Source organism: Nothoprocta perdicaria, unplaced genomic scaffold (genome assembly GCF_003342845.1).
Source record: "Nothoprocta perdicaria isolate Ctin4 unplaced genomic scaffold, notPer1 scaffold_1, whole genome shotgun sequence".
Lineage (NCBI taxonomy): Eukaryota > Metazoa > Chordata > Aves > Tinamiformes > Tinamidae > Nothoprocta > Nothoprocta perdicaria.
Genome location: NW_020454093.1, coordinates 9,592,665 through 9,610,736, shown reverse-complemented (window position 1 = coordinate 9,610,736; position 18,072 = coordinate 9,592,665). Strand labels below are relative to the sequence as shown.

The 18,072-nt window shown below is 42.5% G+C and overlaps 1 long non-coding RNA gene across 1 annotated transcript; it reads right to left on the bottom strand.

Annotated features, from left to right (window-relative positions):
• Positions 1 to 9,675: 9,675 nt before the first annotated feature.
• LOC112945726 lies at positions 9,676 to 17,300 on the bottom strand. The gene is made up of 4 exons (XR_003249069.1): positions 17,238 to 17,300; positions 13,136 to 13,320; positions 10,077 to 10,244; positions 9,676 to 9,725 (listed from the first exon to the last, which is right to left on the bottom strand). It is a non-coding gene; the product is annotated as an uncharacterized LOC112945726 (long non-coding RNA).
• Between the last annotated feature and the right edge of the window lie 772 nt (positions 17,301 to 18,072).

Sequence of the window (18,072 nt, the reverse complement as noted above, 5' to 3'; positions counted from 1 at the left end):
CAGCATGAAAAATGGCCTGTGAATAGACCCATTTGATTTTAAAAGCACTTACTGCAAAATAGACAAGATTTTTTTCCCCCTTCACCAGTGTTATTATGCTGTGGGGCATAAATCTATCAGCCCTGCCATGGAGCACATTTGTGTTTTGTTAGGAAATTGCGGATGGGGTGGCTGGCACTTACTGCGCTCACAGCATCAGGCATGAACTTTCCTGTCGTTCCTTGCACATGAACAGCCTCCCTCTGTGTTGCATCTTAAAGGCTGAGTAACAGGTTTGGCGGTTCAACAAGGGAAACAGCTCTTGAAATGGAAATACCTCATTAAATATGTTCTGTCTTCAGTTTCTTGGGATTCAAACAGTCTCTCAGGTTATATAAAGCAGTTTCATGCAGAAGTTTTATATAGAAGCCTATGAAGGAGTTCCTGATTTCACTTCAACACCTAAGAAGCATCTCAGCTGCAAATCAAAGTGTGCTTGAGAGATTAAGACTAGCCTCAGTTTATGTAGGTGTTGTGTGATTGGCAAAACTCRCACCCCGATGCAAGTATTCTGAGGTGCTCTCAAGGAGTAGAAGCTCCAGTGYTGCCTTAAAATACAGCAAGTAATAGAATAAATTGTAGCAAAACCTGATAATGACAAAAAAAAGTTATCTTTGTGAGAACTGTTTCTGAAATAAAGTGCGTGATCTGCTTTTCTCCTCACAAAGTAGAGCATTATTGACACCATCTGATATTTCTTAAACCAAGAGTAGGTAACTGTAAAGAAAAAAAACTTTTTCTCTCTTTTTCTTTCACTCATCACTGCAAGGTGATGAGTGAAAAACAGAACACAATGCAAAAATTCCATGCGCCAAGTGTGGTAATTGCTTTCTTCAACCCCAAAACATCACGTTGATCTTGTTCAGGCTAAACATCAAACAGCTCTCCTGATCCACGCCCCTCTTCAGGCAATCCCAGGGACAGGAGAGATTGCAATGTCTAATTTAAAGGGAAGACTTCCTAGAAGAATGAAAGGGAGATAATGATGACACTTAAAAGCACCTGGGGATTTGACTTCGGCAGAACAGTATTTACAAACAATAGAAATTCATCACATTTCATTGTCTTGCAATTTCTACATCTCTTTCTCACCCTTGAGACAGAGCTTGCCTAAGGGAAGAAACATCTCTGCAACATCTGACAGAGTTCAGGAAAGAAATCAGCCTTGCAGTTCCCCTCCAGACTCTCCCATTGCACAAGGAATTGTTGCAACCCCATTCCCACCAGGCGCACTATGGYTGGGAAAGCCCCGTGGAGCACAGATGGGCCTGGGCTCGCTCTGCTCTCCTCTCCGCATTCAGAGCCTTCCTCTGGGTTGTCTTCTGTGTGCGTGTAGCAGATGGCAGCACACCAGTGCAAACACAGACTGAGKTACTGGCAATTAGCAAAAGCTAATATTATATATGATATTACCTCAGTGTTCTTGTACGTGTACTGCAGCTTCAGAGATGCTTCTTTTTCACACACACACACAAAAAGGTATTTGGGCATAAAACTGAAAAAATAGAAACATGCTTCTGTACCTTTACTAAAAAACCACTAGTTATCTGTGGCAGCAGCAATACCCAGGTAGCAGATGTGGCAACCTGCCAGGGCTTGATCAGACAAGTCATCTGGAGCAGTACGTTTCAGAGGGAATGGAGAATTACTTGACTATAAACATCTATAAACAATTAAACCYGAAGTAGAAATCATGCTCTGTGAGCTGAAGTTTTATTTTAAACATGTAACAAATATCAGAGCTTCTGAATTTCTTTTTTTTTTTTTTTTTCCTAGTGCTATGGGAATTGAATCTTCTGACTCACTGGCCTCAGCTGGATCGATGGTAATTTAATGTCCCTTTGCTGGGAAAAGAAAAAAAAAAAGACATTTTTGCTGTCCTGTTATCTGCCTGATATCTATTCCTCCCAGCCAGTCCCTTAGGTGCCCCCCACTCTTAACCACTTCTATGACTCACTGACRTCGTCAGATCAACACACACACTTAGCAAGGCTTTTGGTAAAGAACATTTTTGAGCTGGGACCTGAGTAAAAGGAAGGCAACATACGAGTCTAATAAGTGTTATTTTAACCTTTAAATGAATGTAATTTTTTGATAGTTTTAATATTACTTTGTAGAATTTTTACTATACAAAATATTTTAGCCTCAAATCTTCTTGTGTTTGTTGTGGTTATTTATTTTKTCCCATGTATCTTTTTATTATCAAGGGCAGCGAACAACACTGAGCAACATTAAGACCAAGTTACAGCCGCAGCCATTCATTTGTTTGTTCGTATTCTCTTCCTCTCCCCAAAATGGGGATTTTTGGTGTTTTACCCATCCTCTTTAATAGTTCTGGATATGCTGTGATTGAACTCTCAGGAAGTTTGTCCTTCAGTCTGTTAGTGGTATTTGAACGCTAATTAATTACTACTGGCCAAAAAGAACTCTTAACTGCAATTAACATTTGTGACTTTAGTACATCATGGGATTTTCCAAGGCTTTTTTTTTTTTTTTTTTTTTCTCCAGAGCTTGATAGGGGTCAGTCAATAGGTCTAACTGAGCTGTTATCACTCAGCAACGAGATTGCAGTGTCATCAAAGGCAGTTCTTGGAAGCCTCACCTCAGTGCCCCTGGGGAGATGAGTGCCACACTGAATGCATTAGGGAGGAACTGGAGAGCAATAGGTAAAATATCATTGTGACACATTCCTGCATACTGGGCATCCTGCATCCAAATACAGTAGGTGGAGAGAAAGTGCAAAGGGAGGTAAAATGGATTATTAGACTTTCAATGCAATAGTTTCAAGACTAGAGGAAAGTAAACAGGATTTTTTAGCATGGAAAACAAATGATGAGAGGAAAAGGCTTTATAAAACATCTATAGAAAAAATGTATAAAATCATGAAATGTGTGGAGACGGTGAATACAAAACACATTTGTTATTTGTTATCAAGAACTGRGGAGAAGCCAAATAAGATGTCAGAGAGCAGGGCTCCTTTTTTATGCGAGAACACTGTGGAATTCCTTGCCACAGATTGCCGTGGGATGCAAAAATRTAAGGGAGACCAATGGGATTAGTAMGGTTCATATAGTTCATTGCTAAACATGGTGAACTGTTCCTTAAATGCTGCCCCTAAACCTCTGCTGCTGGCCTCTCTTGCAGGCCATGAGGCTCCATTGCCGTGATCTGCATCAGAAAAACAGGGCTTAATATTTTCAAAGCTAGTCAACACTCACGGAATCACCRAATGGTTGAAGTTGGAAGGGACCTCTAGCGATCATCTAGTCCAACCCCCCTGCTCAGGCAGGGACACCTGGAGCACGTGGCACAAGGTCTCACACTGGAAATCACACTACTAGTAATCAGCAGAAATGAAATAGTTGCGACTTAGTTATAAAGAACTGCCAGACTCCCATCTGACATGTTGGTGTGTTTGTTTTTTAATCACAGAGCAGTGAACAACAGAGAACATTTATATTTCTTAAAAAAAATCCCTTAACTGCCAAACCTCTGTAGAACTACACTCCCTATACACCCAAGAGCTCCTGCTCTCAAGGCTGGAGAWCATCACCAGGGATCCTCTGCTCCTCTGTTCGTGAAGGAGCAGACCTGGTATTTTCCTGACCCAATTCTTGTGCTGCCGACAGGCAGCTGCATCTCCCGGCTGCCTCCCCTTCAGTTCCAGGTCCCTGCTTATTTGGGATGAAAGTCTTGGGAAGAGCAACAGGCCCTTCCTGAGCTCCTCTCCTAGGGAGCAACAAGGGTGCAGTGGGCCRAGCCTCGGGCCTTACTGCAGCGCTCATCAGGCCCCTCGATCTCAAACTATGCTCTGAGCAAAGGCAGAGTTAGCACAACCAGAATAGCTACGGAAATATGTCTGTAGGGGACCTCTGGCAACAGTTTTAGGAATGGTATTATACTGTTAAAGTTGTCAGTGCTGCTTTTGTTTGAGCTCCACAAATTCATGATTTTTTTTTATAGTGCTGTAGAATCAAAGTAATTTATTCGCTAGTTCATAACACTATGTTGTTGTTTTCTTAAGACAGTATAAAATATATTGGATAAAGTTCATCCTTGGATGCAAGTGTGCTAATATAGTGCTGGTACAATAGCCTAGCACAGAAAGAATTGAAACTACAAAAATAAATTACAAGGGGGTTTTGAAATTGAAATAACAATAGGAAAAATGTCACCAAAAACCTCAAGCTGGCAGAATTAAGGAAGGCAAAAAGAAACCCACTATGGACCGTACAGCACGTTCTTCTCTTGCATCTGAGCATTATTCTTCACAGAGATAATCAGAATCAGTTCCTACCAAAGTAAAAATGAGGGTGGAAGAGAATAAATCAGAAGATAATAGCAACATTTATCGTTTAACGTTCCTCTTCAAAGAATGATGAGAGGATCTGGGTCCTAATATAATCATTATCTAATGAAAGCTTTTGCCTCTCCATCTTCCATAAAATAGTACTTAACTCCTTGAAATAGTCATCAGAGTGCAACACAAAAAGCCACAGCTGGAGCTGTTCCAACAAGCAGAGAGTTGAATTACTGAAATCACTTCCTCTTAGCTTGTGTCCTACAGAAACGTGGGATTGCACTTTGCTGTCTTGTCCCTTTACATAGATTCATCCTTGTGCCAACAGCAGATTCAGTGCCTTAAGGTACAAGTCAATGGCTCCTGTAATCCACTGCCAGAGCACAGAATGTCCAGATTATAATTAAATCCTGACCGCTTGGTATTTACTTTTATTACACTAATACTGAGAGGCCCCAGTAAGATGGGAGCCAATTGTGCTGTGTGCTGCGCACATTCACAGCCACTGCCTCAAAGACCTCACAGAGCAGGGCAAAAGCAAGCAAGCAAACACTATTTTCAACAGCAGCAAAAAAAGCCTTAATTCTGCTGCTCCTCTCCTTGAGGCATTAATCCAGAGAGAAGAGGAAACCTGTCCCACATGAGTCATCTGTGCAGATGAAAGCGCAGGAGGATCCTCCTATCTCCCGTTTTATCTTTGCCTTCGACATTGCTGCTTCTTTCCCAAGCAGAGGGTTTGCAGTGAGCCTTGGAGCGCGGGCGGCCCTGGGCAGGAGGCTGTGGAGTCTGGAGCACCAGGAGCAGGGAAGCAGGGAAGCAGGCAGCGGCCTCGCTTCGTGCAGTCTGGCTCCCGCCGCGTGAGCAGGCGCTTGGCAAGGCACAGGAGAAGGATTATGTCTGTCAGAAAAATTTTTATGGGACCCAACTCTTCCAGGGATTGTTTCAAATCCGCATAATGCTCTTGAGTGTTAATGCCTGCATGGGGACGTTTGCATTAGCAGATAAATGCACAAGAACACGTTTCCAGACATCTGCCTCAGGACTGCACATCGGAGGAGTTCGCAGAAACTTGGTCCAAAGTCCACGAGGTCCTTGGGCTCCTGAAATGACTTCCAAGGTTTGTAATAAATTGTGCTGCTGAAGTGCRCTGCAGTTAAGCAATTCTCACATGATAGAAACAATGTGTGGTGCACTGCACTAAACCCACTCTGTGTTATTTTAACTTTTCAGCCCCTGAAAGTGTTCAAGGGGGAACAGAGACACTGGAGCAAAAGAGACTCATACGTATAGATGTTGTGAAAACAGGGAAGAAGAAAACATGGGAGAAAGGCCCCACGTTACGACCCCCCCCCCCCCAGTTCAAGCCTAGTGGATAACATTTTAATACTGATCTTTGCTGTACTTTTTATTAGCCATAAATGAGAAAGGTGAATGGAGTTGTTATGATATTAGTGTAACAGTCTTTCTCCCCCAGATTTCCAGTGGCCACTGTTATGGGCTTGTGGCACAGATTTAGTTCTTTCCCTTCTCTAATGCCACAAACTCATAAATAATATTAAAGAGCTTAGGAGTTTTGGTTGAGCCATACCTAGGACAAATACTAATGCTAGAATTCAGATGAAAAACCCAAATTCTTCTAGGAAAGATCAACTAAGTCAGTACTTTATAAACACCAGTAATAAATAGCCGAGATGACTCCTCCTACAAATAGGGTCTTAAGAAACTTRTAAATGATGCAGAGTCACACTTGCATGTATAACATGCCAGTGCGGAAGCTCTCTTGTGCCRTCTTGATTTTCTGGAAACAAACCCAAAAGCCAAGCAGCCTAATCACAGAACCTGCGCACAGAGCTGCAGGGCAAGACCTGCTTCACTCTGTATGTTCTTCCCATGGCTAACACAATTCAAAGGYGTATGAAGGCCATATAGCTGTAAGAGTTATAGGTAGGTAACCAGGGAACATCCCATCCCAGGCTCAGCAGCTGACAGCGGGTACAGTCTGCGGGGTCTGCTTTGACCCTGATCTTTGTTGTGCTTGGGAACATGTGAAGCGCGTGCTAAATCACCATGCAATGAAGCAACCACAACAGGTTGGCAGAGGTACCCAGGAGTGAACCTGAGTTGTGATGCCCAGCTACCCGCAATCCTAAAAAAGACTGATAACAGAAATAAAAAAATAATCAAATGCTGAGCAGCCAGTTTCACCACAATGTTACTCAGCTTCAAGGAAAGCTATAAGCAGGAGTCGGATGGGATAAGTGCAGGTCTGCATAACATGTCAGACCTATTAAAAGGCACGTGTGTGTGCAATGCAGTGCTACTACACAGCATCTGCTGGGGATGTCCATGATGGGCTTGATTGCTTTCAGTCAAGCCCTTTGTACCGACTGTTATTAAATGCCTCCCCCTCCCCCAAATTAGCTTCTTAATAAYGAAAAGATGTCTTAAAAAGTTAAAGAACCCCACTGGCTTTACCTCATTTAAGAACAACTGAGAGACGTGGTTCTATCAGGCTGGTGATTAGGAAACTCTTCGGAGAGCAGATTAGCTGTTGCTGTAAATCTGCTGCACATCTGTTATGGGAAAAAGGGGGGAATTCAGCTTCCCAAATCTCCCATTTCCCGGCTGAGTGTTTTTATTACTGGACATGGGCAGGATATAACCCATCTGCTCCCTGGCTGCTAAGGGAGGGTTAGGCAAGTTCTGGCTATTCCTGCTAGACCAGGACGAGCAGATGACAAAGGCGGGGAACCCTGTGTCTGCATCCCCGTGCTGCCACCTCTGTGGTTGGTCCTGAGCATCCTTGGGGCTCCAGGGGTGCCCCAGGTGMCAGCAGGATTAGCTCACCGCTCATGACAGAGATGTTGTGAGTACATCCGAGTACCAACATCCAAGCGCCAATATCTAGAAAGCCTGTCAGGCACCTAAGACCTCCTTGTGAATCTGACTCACAAGGGATACAACGATGGAGCTCTAACTCCCCACCCCAGTTCTTCCTAACTTCCATAATTTTACTCATCTTYGGTAACATTTCCTTGCTTAGATGCTTAACTTCACACAGGTAACTGATCACAAGCTGGGAAGCTGCTCACTCCCCYGTGGCCTGCTTCTGGCAGAACGGTGTTGCTCATTACTCTTGCTCTTTGCCCCTTTGGCACATACCTCTCTCTCTGTCTCTTAGGAAAAGCGTGCGCATGCGTGCACACACCTACACATATGCATTTATCTGATTAAATAAACCTATTTTCATTTTAATTCTATTCAGCAATAGATTTTAGTGTGAGCAGTAAAAAAATATAAGATGTTCTAGACAAATTATGAGGTGTTAGAGGGCAACTCGTGGGCTATCCATGCAGTGCAGAGCTGTATACAGAAGGTGGAAGTGCAGCCTGGAACTGCGGAAAGAACCAGCAGTGGGAGCAGAGGAGAAAGGAAACCAAGGAAATGCAGAGATAGCCCCGTCATAGCGAGTAAATGAGGAGCATATACGTGACTCTGTGAGTGTTTCAAGTGCTCAGGTCTTCTAAGAGGCATTTTGAAACACAACAGTGAAGGAATGCTGTGTATGTGGTAGCAGGAGCAGGAGGAATAGAAGTACCCTCACCTGAAAGCACCAGGAAAGCCAGTGACGGCAACAGCTGAAGTGAAAGGTTCAGCAGATTACCCTAAAAAAAAAAAGAGAAGTCAGTATCAATTACAAAAGCATCCTGAGTAACATTTCACAATGGTAGAAAATTGTGGATTTTTTTTTTCCCAACAAGACAGATGAATTAGTATATTCCAACATAAGGATCCTGGATAARCTAATTGGCCTCAGTGCTTCATGCTTTCTCAAAGGACATAACGGGGTATCTAGAACAAAAACATGCAGAGAAAGGGTATGGATTCCAGAAACAGTGACTCATGCATTTCCAAAACAGTGTTATAGCAAGTTGCTGTCCAAATTTCCTGCCGTATTATATRTAATGCACATTCAGTGGTGCTGCTGGCACACGTCCCTCTGAGTCAGTTTTGAACCAGTGCCTCAATTCAGAGTTAGGCGACCACTGCGCGGCTGGAGCTTCTGTTGTTACAAACAGATGCAAAACAAATGTGCAATTTCCTCGCAGTCGGTGGGGTCCCCTCACCACGGTCCTGACCCGATGAACACATTTCAAGGTGTGCATTACCTTTGGCGTTTCTGGGCCCTTCTGGTTGGTTACAGTGATCATTTTCGCTTGGATTAAAGTGACATTTAGCATTGCTCTGGAGATCTGTACTCTGAGGAAAAAGAACAGAAAGCCAGAAGAGAGAAACACTCTATAGTTTTTATCTTAAGTACCTAATGAAAATGTATTACTTCTTAATGCCATGTGACCTTTTGTTTCCTGTGGATCCTCCTTGGACCGTGTATTTGATAAGCTCTTAAAGGCATGGGAAAGCCTGGGGAATGGTGAGATGAAGTGGAAAGAATTACAAGCCTTACCAATACAGACATGAATTCACAGATTCTGGGCACAAAACCACCTGCTTACTACACAAGCTGGGGAGTAAACTCCCATGGGAATTCCTCTCAGCGTCTTTGTTTTTTTTCCCCTTCTATCCTGAGTTTAACTGTTAAAAGAGGTACTGTGGCTTTTGGGAGTTCTTGACCTGCCTATGGGAAGTTCACGGCAGCTTGTAAACGGACCACAGAAAAAGGCAGTAATATAGAATAAAAATCAATGAGCTGGCCTCAGAACAACCATATCCAAATTTTTTGAAACTGTTCAAAGCAAAGAATAAGCAAAGAAATGCCTCCTCTTTTCYTTTTTTTTTTCTTTTTTCTCTTTCCTGTTTGGGAGGTTTGCTTGAACAAAAGACATCATGGGGCTCTGTGGGTCTTCCCCTAGCACAGCTTTTGCCTTCCACAAATGCAAATGTTTCATACCACGTGGAAATCTGGAAATGGATATCTTAAAGGAGATCTCCTTAAACTGATAGCCTGGTTTTAAGGAATCAAGTTCAAACTTTTCCCAGAGCACATTTCTTGTCTGCTGAAACAGAGTGGATTTTTCATAGGTTAGGTGTTGCCTCGTGTGCTGGCAAATCACCTTTGTACATTTGCACTGAGGCAAGATGGTATTTGAATTTGCTGGAATGTTTTACATATTCATATAGCCTGAAGCTTGGAAACTTTTTATCACCAGCAGAGCAGCACAGATGACAGTAAAGATACAGTTCAGGCAATGGAAAATGAGATGAGACTCACATTTTCTTCAAAACACTTTGAATACAGAAGTCCAGATGTCTTTTGTGATTTGCAGATTATGTTGCACTGGATCCCAGAGTCAGCTCAGATGAAGCACAGCTTGGTCTCCGAATGAATTTTAGACATAAGTATGGCTCATGCAGCAGCTTTTCCTGGCTGCAAGAAGAGTGACATGTCACCGCAGCTCAGACTCAAGTGAGCAGAGCAACTCCCTACTGCTCTTCCTACTGGCCAGATCACAATTAGTTTCTAGCACTGATGGCTTCAAAAAACCTTACTCTTAGGCACATAAATTTTCTTTTAGCAACCTASTTTGAATGGCAGAGCACTAAAAATTAGACATCTTAATAGAGAGCAATCTTAAACTGGGAGTGCTTAGAAGTCCAGGAAAATTAGTTTTTACTATTTCACTCTGGTCTGATGTAATCCAGATATCCAATCTTGCAATTGGTCACTTTTGCAAAGACCATTCTACAACAGGAATCTTAAAAAGAAAAAAATGTTTACTTGCAAAATCAGATGCAGCTGAGTTGAGAACAGAGCTCCAGAAGGGATGAGGAAAGGACACAGGAGGCTCTCCTGCTAACGCTCAGTTACTGGTGCTGCAGCTGACAGAATCCATAAGCTTTATTAATGTCTCCAGATCCCTAGGTCCGTGCAACCACCTTCCTGTGCCTACAATAGGTAGAAAAATTGTTTTGCAGCCTTGGAAAATGTGGCTTTTTTCACAATTATGATTCATTTATATAACAACAAGATGCAAATCTAAGGCTACAGAGCAAATGATGAGGTGTACGTTTTACCTTGTAGGATATATTCACAAGTTATTAAATTGTGTTACGTATTCACATTAAATAAGAATATTCATGTACTCTATTACACGACACATTAAAAAAAAATCAGAGTACGATACAACATTCACACACCCAGGAAAAGGAAAGAAAAAGAAACGTTGAATAAGTACTACTATAAAAATGTTAAACTTTTGCCAGAGAACTTGTAGTCTCTTTACAATTGTGTTTGATCCTCCTCTTTCAGTTTCTCGTGGGACCCTTGTCTAGCTCTGTCATTCTTCATTATGAGACTGACATCAGTCAGCTGGTTTGTAGCCAACTGCACTAATAATAAACTGGCAGGGAGATCAGAAATTACTGGAACTATTTGGTCATCTTAAAACTGAAAAAGAAGGACTACTCCAAAAGTCCTGAAGGCAGAAAAGGAACACTCTTAAATGCCATTTGTGTAAGAGTAGCTGTTTCACGGCAGAAAAAGTCTACGAAGTTGYGAGTTGGGCCCAGGCAAGAGAATGTAATTGTTCTAAAAAAGATTAATTTTAGTAAAMATCAATGTCTTTTTTTGAGTATCCAAATATTTAAAAATAAGAAATAAGATGCAAAGGAAAAAGACTTTTCACATCATATTACCTACAGCTTTATAAATAACGTTCTCMCTTTGTGTTATATGGCTTATAGCCTAAACCCAAACCTTAATACACTGCATGAGCTTTTGCGTCAGCTACATGTGCTCACACTTAGCTTGATGATCTGCACTTCTGGATGTCCAACCTGCAGTTTCTGAGGRCATTCAGGCCCACCGTGCTGAGGCCCCTCATCGGTGGCTTTGTAGTGCTAATCTGGCTGTGCTGGTGCATGCATCACTTGGAGATCGCTGCCCGAGTGCTCCTGAATACCTGGTTGGGGAGAGAGCTTCGGGAAGCTCTGGAGCATCTTGCTAATACTCGGAGAAGACAGAAAGAAGACAGAAACAATCACCCAGTGCTTCTGTCTATCTCTGTTCGTCTGCAGGTGTTGGGTGGAACTCYACGTGCTTTGAGGTAGCTTCTGTCATCCCATGCCATTTTTCTATTCATTTCCTAAACATCTTCTATTTTACTGCTTTGAAGAGAGCTAACAAGTTTTATCCCTGTTGAAAGTTCCCGGAGCAGGAAGCAAAGCAACCCACAGCAYTACACCAGGCGTAGCAGTTACATTTTAGTTGGAGGGCACCCCTTCTTGCGTGTGTGCCTGGAAAAAGGTAAGAGGTGCAGCTCTGTGCACCTGRGTTACACAACCCCATCTGCTTATTGCTCTGCTGTTACTGCCAGCAGGAAACGTGACTCGAAGTCACTCCTRCCATTGTGGCCAAGACGCAGCATTAAACCACAGCCCTCAGAGCTARAAGTGGGAGGTTGTACTGAGAGCTAAGCTGTCAAGTTGACATTTGCTGCATACTCATCCTTCGGGTGCACTGCTATCCAAACAGAACATGACACAGGTGGTCACAGGCCAGTGTCACACACACAGAAGGGTCACGTACACTTGGGGAGTCACAGACCAGCACAAGATGCACGGTGCTGGTGTGCGAGGCTCACCCAACTGCACCAGCAGAGGAACACAGACCCTGTGGTCTCCCCATCTCCAAAGAGGTTATTTCTCCCCAAGTTGTGCAAACAGGGGCCCCTCTGAAGCCCGGGCTCCAGAGAAAAGCTGCATGCAGACACACTGAATTAGCTGCTCCGAAGAGCAGTGTGAAGCGAAGGACAAGCCACAGCACCAATTGAGAAGCATGTGCTAGGAAGCCGAGCTCTGCATCTTCGTGCCTCTATACATACACTTCAACGTAACATTTTCAAATAAATATGGTCAGAAAAGGTTCACAGCTCCCCTCTGCTGGCTTGAGGTTTGCGGCTGTAGTCAGCAATGAAGGTAGGGAACTGCATGGAAACTCTCACAGCACTTCAGAGAGGGAGAATCTTGTGCGCCTCTGGGATCGTTCCTTACGAGTGTATTTGCAGAGGAAAGAGTGCTCTTAGTGTATTTTTTTTTCTTCCTCAGAAATACATGGCTACATCTACACACAAGAGATTATTCATCAAGTTTAACATGTTCAGCTTCGTGCATACTTTCCATGTGGTTAAAATGCTATAAAATACACCATAGACAAACACTGACAAATAACGTGTAAAGAACAAGCACATAAGGGAACAACAACATAACGAAGCACAAATCCCAGACTGCTTTTATGCATTTTTTCTTGTCCAGAGTAAACAAGCAAAATACTCTGGCATAAAATAGTCAGCAGAAGCATCTTTAAAGATATTATGGTTCTTCCTGTATGCGTTATCACTGCACCAGAAAAACAAAAAAAATCAGATTATGCTTTTCATTTACACTTCATTTTTAAATTATTATCATCTTCATTTTCAATTAGATGACTTTTTAAAAATACATCTGTCAAGATTTTACTCTACAACATAACATTAACTGTGATACAGGTCCCACTGCACCTGAATAAAGGTTGGTGAAGTATATCCAACTTCTTGCTTGGAAAGCCGAGTCCAGATGTTTCTGCTGGAATCTTTTTGTTGCTGCCAAAATCTTTTCAAGACCAATTTCTCCAAGGCCTGAACCATTGCCCATTGAAAGCAAAGGGAAAGATTCCTATTGATGGCAGTGGGCCCAAGTAAGCCAGAGGTTTAAACTGCCCTTGCCAGGAAATTTTGTTTATGTGCATTCTGATGACTTTTAAAGCTTCTCCTTTGTACTTATTTTTCTTATGAATCTTACCTTTCAGTGAGTTTTTTTTCCAGACACCTTGTTTACTGGATAAAACGGAGTTGGTGGTTTCTATTCTTCATCCAGCACAGAAGACAATTTTATTGCCTTCATTTGTCAGAAACCTTTTCAGTCGGGTTGCATYGTGAAGCACAAGCAATATTAAACCATTCTGCCATCCAACAGCTTGCTTTTCTCTGTATAAACACAGGGGATGAAGGAAAAAGACTCAGTCATGTGCTAAAGAAAACTAAGCAGTGCCTTCACAATAAAACCACAGAACCCAGGTTTTTAACAAGTTTACCCAACAGCTGAAGTTTAGCTGCAGTTTGGCCTAGGTGAGCACAGACACTCCAGTGTGGACAGGGACTGAAGGCAGATTTCAGCGTGGAAAGAACTAGGACAGATTCACAAGGGAAGGTGTGGGAGCCTGGGGTCACGTACATCCCCCTTTGATGCCACTAAAAGGTAATTTATTACACTAAGCTTCTTACACCAAGGCAGGTGAACAAACCTGTCCGGAAGGGGCTCCCTGGGGCTGCCGAGTTATCTGGGAAAGCAAACAGGAAGGGAATGGAAGCATGTGCATCTCGTGAGTTGCTACGGGAGAACTCAGTTTCAGAGGGCACCTAAGCCATCAATTCTTGCTGTCAACAGGATGGGGTAGCCGGCYGTCTGCAGAAGAGCTTTCCACAGCGCAAACAAGGGCACTCAGAGTGCAACGGCTGGCTCCATTTGTCTGTCTTAAAACTTCTTTCCTTCCATTGTATTTTTCAGGAGCAGTTCAAACAACTGCAACTCCCTGCTTTAATGGAGCAGAGCTCATTGTTTTAGCACACATTTGGTAATTACGAAAAAATAAAGGGGGGAGGGAGAAGGGGAATGAGGAAAAAGGACACTATTAAAAACAGCAAATGCTGCTACCCTTTGATATCAAAATTAATTATTGTAACTGCAAATCATAGCTAGCTGGAATTTGGCYATCAGAAAATAATCCTCCATTTCACACTGCTTTTGTGCAAGACAACATGATAGAAGGAGGAAAAAGGTAACACTTGAACTGTGATTGGGAAGAAAAGGAAAAATAGGGAGTTGGTGGCACTATTAATAAAAAAGAAAAAAGTTAAATGATGTCAAGGGTTACATCTAGTTTTAGGAAGAAGACAGCAGCTTCCTGGACCAGGGCAAACCTCTCACAGTAAGAAGCAGGGTTTGATCTCTAGCCCATTGTGGTCTAGCTGGCTGTCCCTCTAAAGAGCAGCTCTATTTCCACAACAGAGGAGGACTTTAGTCATGTAAATTTTCCCTCTCAAGCCAAAGGGCTGCACACAGGAAAGGCTGCAAAGAAAGCACATGAACTTGTATGAGAAAGGGTACTGTGTGAAATGCAGGTGTCCCAAACCTAGAACTCCCAATGGCAACACAGAGAAAGAGGAGGAATGGTCCTGACTGCCTCTGTGACCCTCCACCTGCCACAACCCCTGGATCCCTCATGCTGGAAGGTGACGGGATTTCTCTCTGAGGATGTTAACTTGGCACCCTGCATTTAGGGCTCTTATTAGAAACCTATATGCAAACAATTAGATATTCACCAAAAAGCCAAATCAAAAACAGTTTCAGATACAAAGTCTCTCCCCTTTCCTCCCACAAGATTGGCTTGAAACTTGAATCCCTTGTAGTGATTTTTGCAATGCAGTCTCATTGCTCTAAAAATGACATTGACACTGAAGCCAGCTGGGGAGCGGGGACAATGTTTCTGTTTTGTGTGGCAGGACAGTCCGTATCTGGTCTGGAACCCGGCGCGCAGGCTTCCCTCCTCCCCGCACATTGCGGCTGAATGGCTCCGCTGTGTTGATTTGAAATGACCTGACTAATCTCAACTTCCTCCAACAGTTTAATGAAATGTCAGAAGTGAACAAGGTCCGCGGAATTGAAAAAAGACCATTCAAACAACGATGAAAAGAAACACACKGACTGCAGTTTTTAAATGGTCTTTGGGCAATTGGAAATAATTCAATTAGCTTTAGCCAAGTTGCAGTGTAAACACAGCAAGAAGCAACTGAGAAGTGTTTTATACAAAGCCCCATTTTTCATCTGGATTCTAATCTGATTCAGGATTACAAACGGAGACATATGGAAAAAGCTTCAGTTAGGTAAGTGAGGAAAATATCCTCCTTTACCCCTCAGATCAGTTGGTATTTGGAAACCCAAACCACAGAGCAACTGCTACGGAACCCTGGTTCCACCATCTGAAATTACAGCAGCTCAGGGTAGAACGGTTCTGGCAGGAGCAAGTCCCGCTCTTTTCCAAGAAAATTTTAATGCTGTTCTCAACTGCAGAAGAAATTAAATATGCTGATTGTGAGTCCAACCTCACTGAACACCAACTCCAAGGGAACAGCTTAAACTACCCTCCCTGGTCAAGCATAGTACAATGAGCTCCAATAAACACGTGTTGGTGTTTTGGCAGCATCATTAGTATTTTACTTCATATCAGTATTTAAAGCTTTGTTGCAAGAATATTTTCGTTCCTGAAGGCAGGCCCCACTTTTCAAGAACTATCCCATGAAACTAAACTTCTCTTCCCCCTGAAGGCAAGAGGGGCCCTGCTKTCCTGTGTGGCACAAAATCTCCTAGCTAATACCCAAGCAGAAATCTTCCTCATTACTATTTTTCCCCAGGTGCTTTCATACCCGTTATAACCACAATAGAGGTTTAGTACATTTGTCCTGTAGAATAAAGCATCCTGAAAGGCACAAATGTGCTTTCCAGAGTTTAACACACCCCTTAGCTGCTGTATTAATATTTGCCTGCAGAACGAATGCAGCCATTGCAGCAATAGTCTGACTGTGAGATGAACAGGAGTCGCTCAGACATTCCTAAATGTGGACCATACTGGAAAGACGTGGCTGTCCAAATTATTATGGGAGGCCTCCTTCCTGCAGCAACTCCAACATCCAATTACACTGTCACTGCCTCTCGACTCTCCACTACCTTCAGGCTCACTACACATTCCTGAATTTTCATGAGCATTTGCCCAAGTTCTACCACCCAAAGTTTGGAGATGCCAGATCCAAGCCATGCTGGAGAACTAACCATCCTTACAACCTTTAAAATCTCAAGTTGACACTCTGTGCAAAAGGAGTTGCATGGTCATGTTACCAACTGCCAACTATTGAGCAGAAATCTGGCAGAAGAGTGGGCAATGTGGAGGCTGGGCAGGCAAACTCCCAATTCAGCACAGCTTTCAGCACTAACCAGCTGCCCTGACGCTGATGTATTGTTTGTATGTGGAGTCTGAAAGGCTGAATTTCAAGAAAGAAGACGGTTACAGAGAACATCCTCTCTTGAAACTCCCGCCTCTCATCCAAATGATGCAATGCTTGAACCCTGAATGCTCCTTTCTTCTSCACAGATCATTTAATACATTAACCTGCACCCAGGCAGATCTTAATCCACAAACATCAGGAAAAAGGAATTTGTATGAACAGATGGATCTGTAAGGGACTGAGAAAAGCAAAGGGGCATGGAACTAATACAATGGAGAGGTTCTGAAACCTGCTTAAACGCTGAAAGGGTGAGTGTGGATCACAACAATTATCAAGAAATTGATGATTTTAGGTCGTTACAGAAACACAATGATGTTCGTACAAGCTAGAAGGTGGAAAAGGTGATTTCTTCCCTCACCCTCACTGCAAGCTCAGACACCGTAATGGCAGAAGGGCTGACASAGAAGCCCAGTCACCTGCGTCCTTACCCAGAATTACTATTTCTGCTCAACACAAAGCTCTTCCTGAAAAACTAATCTCTCAATTTAGGTGCTCAGGCCACACGAATTTCCAAGCACAGATATGTCAGTAATTGCTCTTGCGGCTTCCTGGGAATTTCCCTGGCTACTGGTGATTGGCAATGCTTTAGGGTCACGTCCGGTTAATTCCTTACGTATCTTGAGATCTGGATTTTGACCTGATACCATCAGAAGTGATTACAGCTGCTTAGGTCTCACTCAATAAAAACTTCAGTTTGCATCACAGAGCTAGGATGGGGTGGCTACGTGGGGTGGCTGCAAAACAAGGAGCTTGGTAACCTAACAAATGAAAAGGTGGGCTCTTACTCAAGGTTGGCATCTTCCAGAGCTGAGGGTCTTCACATCTTCACTTCCTTCAGGAAAACTGAAATGTAAAGACAGAACACAGTACTTGCAGGGAATTTATTTTTCCTTTATATATATATTTATATATATATAYACATAAATGTATAAATATATTGCACAGTACACCATTTGTCCAAAGGTTTTTGGTTTTGCTATAAATTATAWGATCATTTGCTGGAACAGGCAATATCAGGAACTGGAATTACCAGACCATCAYTGCAGGTTGCAGGGCAAGCAGGATGAACCATGTGTGTTTGTCAAGCACTATGTTTTGTGCGAAAGAAAGAAAACATTGCAATTTACTCCTGGGTCTAACTTTTAAGCTGGCACTTAAACTGGCATTAAATTTTGAAACATTACTTTTGATTTTAAGATGTTACAATTGTTGACAAAAAAAGGAAAGCAGAGAAAACTGAGTTACTTACATGTGTTTAAGTTGCTTCTGGCACTTGCAAATATCCCAACAGCATGTAGTAAAATAAAAAACAAAACCCTACTGCTTTCACATAAGTATATGTACTTTAAGTGATGAAAATGTACCAAAATACATGCTATCACTTCAATATTATCAGTTTATAACTCRAATCAAAACTGTTAAAAAGGGCTGTATAAATATAGTAAAAAGAAAAAAAAGTACCTTTGTAACCCATATCTTACACAGGCCTTTAAAAACTTAGAGTATTTTGCTTCTAAATATTAACCCAGTATCATTTTATGCTGCACAACTGGAAAAGAGACAAAGCAGAAGRTGCAAGACAGCTCACCAGGAACTTCGCTGTTATGTAGGAATTTCTGT